The sequence below is a fragment of the Salmo salar genome, chromosome 11, assembly GCF_965601325.2.
Source record: "Salmo salar chromosome 11, fSalSal1, whole genome shotgun sequence".
Taxonomy (NCBI): Eukaryota; Metazoa; Chordata; class Actinopteri; order Salmoniformes; family Salmonidae; genus Salmo; species Salmo salar.
In genome coordinates, this window is record NC_138301.1 from 97,555,658 (window position 1) to 97,566,029 (window position 10,372).

Sequence of the window (10,372 nt, forward strand, 5' to 3'; positions counted from 1 at the left end):
CTGCCACGACTTCCGCCGAAGTCGGCTCCTCTCCTTGTTCGGGCGGCGTTTGGCGGTCGACGTCACCGGCTTTCTAGCCATCGCCATTCCATTTTTCATGTAGCCATTTGGTTTGTCTTGTTCCCTGCACACCTGGTTTTCATTCCCCAATCAATTCATATGTATGTATTCCTCTGTTCCCCATCATGTCTTTGTGTAGGATTGTTTGTGTTACGTGTATTTTGATATTGTGGATATTGTTACGCGCATTACTTTTTGTCTACGTTCTGTGTTTTGGGCACATTTTATGTTATTTTTGTGCTGTCATTTTGACCGGAATAAAAAGTGCGCCTGTTCACTACACTCTGCTCTCCTGCACCTGACTTCACCTCCGATACAGACTCCTAACACACGCATTTGATTTGAAATTTGATTTGAAAACCTATCGGTCAAATCTTTACACCGTTCATTTTTCCCATGAGGAATTTTAGAAACACTTAACCTGTTAGGGCTAGGGGGCAGTATTTGCACGGCTGGATAAAAAAATGTACCCGATTTAATCTAGTTACTAATCCTACCCAGTAACTAGAATATGCATATACTTATTATATATGGATAGAAAACACCCTAAAGTTTCTAAAACTGTTTGAATGGTGTCTGTGAGTATAACAGAACTCATTTGGCAGGCAAAACCCTGAGACAGATTCTGACAGGAAGTGGATACCTGATGTGTTGTATTACCTTTAAACCTATGCCATTGAAAAACACAGGGGCTGAGGAATATTTTGGCACTTCCTATTGCTTCCACTAGATGTCACCAGCCTTTACAAAGTGTTTTGAGTCTTCTGGAGGGAGATCTGACCGAACAAGAGCCATGGAACGATGATGGCCCATTAGACACCTGGCGCGCGAGTTCATGTTGGGTACCCTCGTTCCAATACGTTATAAAAGAGAATGCATTCGTCCACCTTGAATATTATTCCTGTTCTGGTTAAAAAAGGCCCTAATGATTTATGCTATACAACGTTTGACATGTTTGAACGAACGTAAATATATTTTTTCCCCTCGTTCATGAAGTGAAGTCCGGCGGGCTTAGATCATGTGCTAACAAGACGGAGATTTTTGGACATAAATGATGAGCTTTTTTGAACAAAACTACATTCGTTATGGACCTGTGATACCTGGAAGTGACATCTGATGAAGAGAATCAAAGGTAATGGATTATTTACATAATATTTTCGATTTTAGATCTCCCCAACATGGCGGCTAGTCTGTATCGCAACGCGTATTTTTCTGGGCGCAGTGCTCAGATTATTGCAAAGTGTGATTTCCCAGTAAGGTTATTTTTAAATCTGGCAAGTTGATTGCGTTCAAGAGATGTAAATCTATAATTCTTTAAATGACAATATAATATTTTACCAATGTTTTCTAATTTTAATTATTGGTGCTGACTTGAATGCCGGTTATTGGAGGGAAACGATTTCCTGAACATCAACGCCACAGTGAAACGCTGTTTTTGGATATAAATATGAACTTGATAGAACTAAAAATGCATGCATTGTCTAACATAATGTCCTAGGAGTGTCATCTGTTGGAGATTGTAAAAGGTTAGTGCATAATTTTAGCTGATTTTATGGTTTTGGTGACGCCTGTCTTTGAATTGGCACAACATTACACACAACTCTTGTAAATGTACTGTCCTAACATACTCTAAATTTATGCTTTCGCCGTAAAACCTTTTTGAAATCGTAAAACGTGGTTAGATTAAGGAGATGTTTATCTTTCAAAGGGTGTAAAATAGTTGTATGTTTGAAAAATTTGAATTTTGACATTTATTTGGATTCAAATTTGCCGCTCTTGAAATGCACCTGCTGTTGATGGAGTGCACCACGGGTGGGACGCTTGCGTCCCACCTAGCCCATAGAGGTTAAACATAAGGACTAAGTTTCGTGTAGGCTTACCCTGGCTTGACGTTCTGATAACCATGTAAATCTCTCTTGGACAATGTGACTTTTTAATCAATATATTCGGCTCTATTTACTCTCGGATCCGAAAATACTAATTAGCATCAAAGTAGACGTCATGCAAGACCACAAATCCCTGCAAGCTCCAGCACGTCATCCCTAGCTTACACCTTTGCTAACATGTATTGTGTCAATTAAAAACTTGCACAAGACAGTTCACAGAATGTCCAATTGAAATAAATGTTGCTAATTTATTAATTACTAAATTTTGCTAACATTAGATAGTTAATCCAGAGATTCCAGAGATTCTTATCATTGCCTTGATTCAGCAGTCTTGTCCATATCATCATGGCATTTGTAGTTCTTTATGATAGCCACATTAGCAGTTAATTAGCAAAAAAAATTTTTGGGGGGGGGGTTAAATACAGGTGAATATATTGATCAAAGGCACCTTGTCCTAGAGAGATTTACACGGTTATCAAAACGTCATGCCAGGTTAAGCCTACATGAAACACAGCCCTTAAGTGTTTTCTAAAAATCACCTTTCACCGGAGATGCGGAAGTGCGACATCGGCAGATGTGGTGGATTGAGACACATCCGATGCAAAAAAACATATCTCTAGCTGACAGATTTTTAATGGGGATTTTTTTATTATGCTAAGTAGATTTCTGCAGGAGCGTGGACATTGACTCTATGGGGTTAAAAGCTCTTGCATCATGTAGGATTTCCCTGAACTCGGTGCGAGATTTATTATGAGGAAAAAAATGTAATTACTCTATCCTGCTAAGGCACAGTCATTTGCTAGCTTTAACAGCCATTAAAACAAGCTTAAATCCATGCTGTTCACTAATTTTGTTTTAATTGCAGCATGTGACTAAATGTTGGAGCCATTTGTTTTCAGCTTTCAAGATGCCCTTGTTGGTATAATTGGCCTCATTGACTCCATATTGAACAATGTCTGTAATTGTAGTTTAATGTACAGAATTTCACATATGTCTTTAAAAGAAAATCTAGTTCATTCTAAAATTCGACCATCTGTATTGTTACTATGTTACCTGTTTTCCAGTGTTTGTGCTTTGAAAACAGTTAAAATAGTGTCATTTAAAAAACCAAAAACAATCTCTGATGTGGACTTGGGGGCCATGAGGTCAGGATTCCATTCCTTTTCTCCTTAACTGGTCTCTCTAAGGAGGCCGGTAGATTGTCTGTGTCACTGCTTTCATTTAACACTCCTCCAAAGGTCAAAAAGTGTTAATGGGCTTTTACAGAAGTGCAAGCCATCCCTCACCGATATACTCACAATCTCCATGATGAACAACAAAGTGGAATGGTCCTGTGTGGCTCAGTTGGTAGAGCATGGCACTTGCTGCACCAGAGTTGTGGGTTTGATCCCACTGGGGGACCACTATGAGAAAGTACAACATATATGCACTCATTAGTGTAAGTCACTATGGATAAGAGAATCTCCTAAATAATGTAAATTGCAGCATGTGCTTTCTCTGGCAGCTCTTTAAGGGGTGGGTGTGGGATACAAGGTTCAACATATGGCCTAATATTTAATCTGTCTGTGTATCAAATCTGATGTATCCTTTAGTGCTTTTATTTGACCCTTAACAGGTTAAACAACAGTAATGGAGGCAGCCAGGCAAGGCTACGTAGAAAAGAATCACACAGCATCCAAATGTGCAATTGTTTATGGATGAGATTTGATTAAGTACTTCACTCTTGGTAAGCTCTTTCAAATGTGGAATCTGCCAATGTTGAAGAACCCCTAGTAGAATGGAGATTCCTATAGCAGTATATTTTGGTGGTATCAATGTGGTAGACAGAAAGCAAGTGAAGCACAGAGAAGACACAAATTAGAAAAGGACTGAAAATCCTAACCTCAATCATTCAATCTACTTGAACAAGTTTCACCACACTCAGGGAATAAAGATAAAGCCAATGAAACAGTGCTTGAGATGCTCTCCACTGCAAGATTTGTGGAGAAAGGGGGATTTGTGTGCTAGAGAGATGGATAAACTTTGCTGCCTGTACTGTGCTCTTCCAAAGTTGTACAGTACAGTATCTTCAACTCTTGAGCTATCAAAAATAAATAGATCATTGGAGATATTAAAGCACGGTCCAAATGGTCAACATTTTCTGCTGAGAGAGTCAACATTGGGTAGCTTTGGGGTTTGCATGTAAAGGAAAAGGTACTTTTGCAATTTGGAATTCTTGCTGATATTTACCATTATAATGCTTACTGATGTCTGTGTATCAAGATCCTGTATGCAGGACTGTGCAATAACTATGTACAATCAGATCTTTTGTAATCAACCACATGCTTACAAGGTGACTTGATACACATGTATAGTGATGAGGTAAATTAATGTGGTTATACTGTATTTAGTATATCCACTGTTATTGTGTAGCTCTGGCACGATTTGATTAGTAGTGGCTGTCTTTATTTTATTTTTATTGGTTTTCTCTGATGCTGCTCGGTGAAGGACAAAGAGTGCGAGAGAGGCAGGTTGACGTTTATTGGCATGAACCTTGCTGTCACGACTTCCGCCGAAGTCGGCTCCTCTCCTTGTTCGGGCGGCGTTAGGCGGTCGACGTCACCGGCTTTCTAGCCATCGCCGCTCCATTTTTCATGTATCCATTTGTTTTGTCTTGTTCCCTGCACACCTGGTTTTCATTCCCCAATCACTCTACACGTATTTATTCCTCTGTTCCCCATCATGTCTTTGTGAAAGATTGTTTGTGTTACGTGTTATTTGTTGACGCGCCAGACTGGTTTGTTTTTTCCGTGGTATTTCACAAAGATGTTTATTGTTAAACATAATTCTTGTGACTGTTTTGCACGTTTTGCACTTTTGCCTCAATAAAGTGTGCGCCTGTTCACAAATCTCTGCTCTCCTGCACCTGACTTCGCTACCAGTACGTACACACTTGACACTTGCCCTGGAGGCAGAACTGAACGATTTCCGCTTGATGGGTCAGCTGCAAAGACAAAATTGGCTATATTGATCTTAATTTAAGGTTAGGGTTAGGAATTAGGGTTAGCAGTGTGGTTAGGGTTAGGGTTAAAATGTGATTTTATGACTCTGTGGCTGTGCTAGCTTATGACCACTCTGCAGAGCTGAGGGAAAGGGAGAGGTGTAGAAAAGATTAGGGAGCCGCTCAGAGCTCCCTCAAGAAGCAAAGGTTCAGTTTATTTTAATAAGAAAATAACTGGAGGAGAACTGAGGCTGACATGGTTATTATGATCAAATCTTCTTGCAGGGCTAAGCGAACACCGAGAGAAATGGCTATTTCATGCCCCCACATTCAGCAAACAGGGATTTTTAATGCACAGGCCTGCCATAATGGTCTTACTGCATTCTCTTTAATGCTTTGGTGGTGTGACAGTGTGTTATTTGCAGATTACCAAGAATAACATTCTCTCTGTCTGTCAGTGAAGTTCAGGGAAGACCAGTAGCACTTCTTTTTAGCACTGAAGTGGAAATAGAATTGCATTTTCCCCTGATGATCTGAGATCCACAGAGTTTTGAATGATGGATTATGATGTAGAAGCTACTATTGCCATGTTGTGTATATCTAATGCCTAATGATCAATAGAATAAAATACTCCCTTCTTATTATTTCATGAATAGATAACATTTCATATTGGAGACATTTTGAAAAGTCTAAATAAGAGCAATTTAGCAATGTCTGTGTCGAGGAAGGGATTTTGAAGTTTGAAGTTTATTGGTCATGTCATCATGAAGTGCTTTGAGAGGCTAGTTAAGGATCATATCACCCCCGCCTTACCCGACACCCTAGACCCAGTACAATTTGCATATCGCCATCGCACACTGTCCCATGTGGACAAGAATGCTGTTCATCGAATACAGCTCAGCCTTCAACACAATACTGCCCTCCAAGCTCATCACTAAGCTCAGGGCCCTGTGTCTGAACCCTGCCCTGTGCAACTGGATCCTAGACTTCCTGATGGGCTGACCCCAGGTGGTGAAGGTAGGAAATAACACCTCCGCTACACTGATCCTGAACATGGGGCCCTACAAGGGTGCATGATCAGCCCCCTCCAGTACTCCCTGTTCACTCATGACTGCGTGGCCACACACGTCTCCAAATCAATCATCAAGTTTGCAGACGACACAAGAGTTGTAGTCCTGGTTACCAACAATGACGAGACAGCCTACAGGGAGGAGGTGAGAGCCCTAGAGGATTGGTGCCGGTAAATAACCTCTCCCTTTACGTCAAACAAAACGAAGTAGCCGATCGTGGACTTCAGGAGACAGCAGAGAGAGCATGCCTTTATCCACATCGACGGGACCGCAGTGGAGAGGGTGAAAAGCTTCAAGTTCCTTGGCGTGCACATCACTGGGGAAGAAAGCGCAACAGCGCCTATTCAACCTCAGGAGGCTAAAGAAATTTGGCTTGGCCCCTTAGACCCTCAAACTTTTACAGATGCACAATTGAGAGCATCCTGTTGGGCTGTATCACCGCCTGGTATGGCAACTGCACAATCTGCAACCTCAGAGCTCTCCAGAGGGTGGTGCGGTCTGCCCAACGCATCACTGAGGGCACACTGCCTGCCCTCCAGGAAATCTACAGTACTTGGTATCACAGGAAGGCCAAGAAGATCATCAAGGAACTTAGCCACCCGAGCCACGGCCTGCTCACCCCGCAACCATTTAGAAGGCAGAGACAGTATTTATTTATTTTTTATTATTTTTTATTTTACCTTTATTTAACTAGGCAAGTCAGTTAAGAACAAATTCTTATTTTCAATGATGGCCTAGGAACAGTGGGTTAACTGGCTTGTTCAGGGGCAGAACGACAGATTTTTGTATAGGTGACAGTATAGGTGAATCAAAGCTGGACCCGAGAGACTGAAAGACAGCTTCTACCTCCAGGCCATCAGACTGTCAAATAGTCATTGAACAATAGTCACTTTAATAATGTTTACTTTTAAACATGTTTACTGTTTTACACACTTCACATGTATAGTACCAATCAAACGTTTGGACACACCTACTCGATTGATATAGTGTCACGTTCTGACCAGTAAGGGGTCATTTTGTTATTGTAGTATGGTCAGGACGTGGAAGGGGTGTGTTTGTTTTGTGTGTTTCGGGTTTTTGGTTTATGTTCTATATTTTCTATTTCTATGTGGGTTTTCTAGTTTGTCTTTCTATGTTAGTTTTGGGAACGACCTCCAATTAGAAGCCATATTTAAGTGGGGTTATTTTCTCTTGTGTTTGTGGGTGGTTGTTTCTTTGTATAGTCGTAGTACCTTACAGGCCTGTCGTTCGTTTTCTTGTTTTGTTTAGTGTTCACGTTTAAAATATAAGTATGGACACTTACCACGCTGCGTATTGGTCCGATATTTCTTACTCCTCATCAGAAGACGAAGAATATGACAAAACCACCCACTAAAAGAGGACCAAGCAGCGGAGGAAGGAGCAGCAGAGGAGCTATGTAGAGTCGTGGACATGGGAGGAAATATTGGCTGGAGACGGACCATGGAAGAAGGCTGGAGAAAACCGGGAATGTTATGTGGGAACACGGCTGCCAAGGAACCCTGAGAGGCAGCCCCCCCCAAAAAATTGGGGGGCACACGGGGAGTTGGAGCAAGTCAGGCAATAGGCCTGAACCAACTCCTCGTGCTTATTACGGGGAGCGACAGATCGAGAAAGCACCAAGCTATGCGGAAATGCGCACTGTATTGCCCAGATGCGTTCAAAGGCTGGTGCAATTGGTGAAAGCTCCTCAGTATGGCCAAGCTATGGTGAGCACTCAGCCAGGAAGGGTTGTGCAGGCCGTATGCTCCAGACCTCCAGTGCATCTCCAGGGTCCAGTTTACCCTGTTCCTGCTCCTCGCACTAGCCCTGTGGTGCGTGTCAATAATCCGGCGCCTCCTAAGCCAGTTCCACGGACCAGGCCTCCAGTGCGCCTGCCCAGTCCAGTACGTCCTGTTCCTGCTCCTCGCACTAGCCCTGTGGTGCGTGTCCCTAGTTTGGCACCTCCAAAGCCAGCCCCACGCACCAGGCCTTTAGTGCGCCTGCCCAGTCCAGTACGTCCTGTTCCTGCTCCTCGCACTAGCCCTGTGGTGCGGGTCCCTAGTCTGGCGCCTCCAAAGCCAGCCCCACGCACCAGGCCTTTAGTGCGCCTGCCCAGTCCAGTACGTCCTGTTCCTGCTCCTCGCACTAGCCCTGAGGTGCGTGTCCCTAGTCTGGCACCTCCAAAGCCAGCCCCACGCACCAGGCCTTTAGTGCGCCTGCCCAGTCCGGAGCCGCCAGAGTCGCCCTCCAGTCCGGAGTCGCCCTCCAGTCCGGAGTCGCCCTCCAGTGACGCGCCTCAGCCCGAGGTTTCCAGCGACGCGCCTCAGCCCTGAGCCTTCAGCGGGGGTGGACAGGTTAGGTTGGGGACTAGGGCCAGAACCAGAGCCACCTCCGTAGGGGGGAGTATTGGGGAAGGGGGGGTGTTTGCACAGGAACCGTTGGTGACGGTGGCCACCTTCCCTTCCCTCCCTTTATTTTTTGGGGGGGTTATTGTTGGGGTCTTTTGGTTAAGGTGCATTCGGGGTCTGCACCTTTGGGGAGGGGGGGGTTATGTCACATCCTGACCAGTGACCAGTAAGGGGTCATTTTGTTATTGTAGTATGGTCAGGATGTGGCAGGGGTGTGTTTGTTTTGTGTGTTTCGGGGTTTTTGGTTTATGTGGGTTTTCTAGTTTGTTAGTTTTGGGAACGACCTCCAATTAGAAGCAGCTGGTTGTCATTGCTTCTAATTGGAGGCCATATTTAAGTGGGGTTATTTTCTCTTGTGTTTGTGGGTGGTTGTTTCTTTGTATAGTCGTAGTACCTTACAGGACTGTCGTTCGTTTTCTTGTTTTGTTTAGTGTTCACGTTTAAAATGAAAATATAAGTATGGACACTTACCACGCTGCATATTGGTCTGATATTTCTTACTCCTCATCAGAAGACGAAGAATATGACATATAGTGAATACATCAAACCTATGAAATAACACAATGTAATAACCAAAAAAGTAGTAATCAAACTGTCACGCTGGTATGAATGATTCGGAAGACAGGTGCAGGAATGCGTAATAGTGTTTTTTATTGTACCCAAATTACGGTGTGCCCTGTAAAGCCTACGGGTACAAAGACCAAACAGACACGATACAAAAACACAGGGTTGAAACCCAAACAAAAAAGCGAGGAGCAAGTCGAATGAATAACACACACGCACAATGACTAACACACGGGACGAGACCAGTAGTCATCTACGCAATCCACAAGGGCACAAAGCCCAAAACACAGAGCACAGGTACTCACACGCAACAACGGACATTGTAACAATAATCAACAGCACGAATGTAAACCAAGGACAATACTAATCACTGGGAATAGGGTCCAGGTGTGCGTAATGAAGGTTCTGGAGGGATCCGTGACACAAATGCTATATTTGAGATTCTTCAAAGTAGCCACCCTTTACCTTGACAGCTTTGCACACTCTTGGCAATATTTCCAACAGCTTCACCTGGAATGCTTTTCCAACAGTCTTGAAGGAGTTCCCACATATGCTGAGCACATGTTGGCTGCTTTTCCTTCAGTCTGCGGTCCAACTCATCCCAAGCCATCTCAATTGGGTTGAGGTCGGGTGATTGTGGAGGCCAGGTCATCTGATGCAGCACTCTCCTCCTTGGACAAATAGCCCTTACACAGCCTGGATGTGTGTGGGGTCATTGTCCTGTTGAAAAACAAATGATAGTCCCACTAAGTGCAAACCAGATGGGATGGCATATCGCTGCAGAATGCTATGGTAGCCATGCTGGTTAAGTGTACCCTGAATTAAGAAAAATCAGCAAAGAACCCCCACACCATCAGACCTGGTCCTCCATGCTTCATGGTGGGAACCACACATGTAGAGATCGCCAGTTCACCTACTCTGCGTCACACGAAGACACGGCAGTTGGAACCAAAGGACAGACTTCCACCGGTCTAATACCCATTGCTTGTGTTTCTTGGTTCAAGCAAGTCTCTTCTTCTTATTAGTGTCCTTTAGTAGAGGTTTCTTTGCAGCAATTTGACCATGAAGGCCTGATTCACTCAGTCTCCTATGAACAGTTGATGTTGAGATGTCTGCTACTTGAACTCTGTGAAGCATTTATTTGGGCTGCAATCTGAGTTGCAGTTACCTCTAATGAACTTATCCTCTGCAGCAAAGGTACCTCTGGGTCTTCCTTTCCTGTGGCTGTCCTCATGAGAGCCAGTTTCATCAAAGCGCTTGATGTTTTTTGCAACTGCACTTGAAGAAACTTTCAAAGTTGTTGAAATGTTCCTGAATGACTGACCTTCATGTCTTAAAGTAATGATGGACTGTCGTTTCTCTTTGCTAATTTGAGATTTTCTTGCTTTAAAATGGACCTGGTCT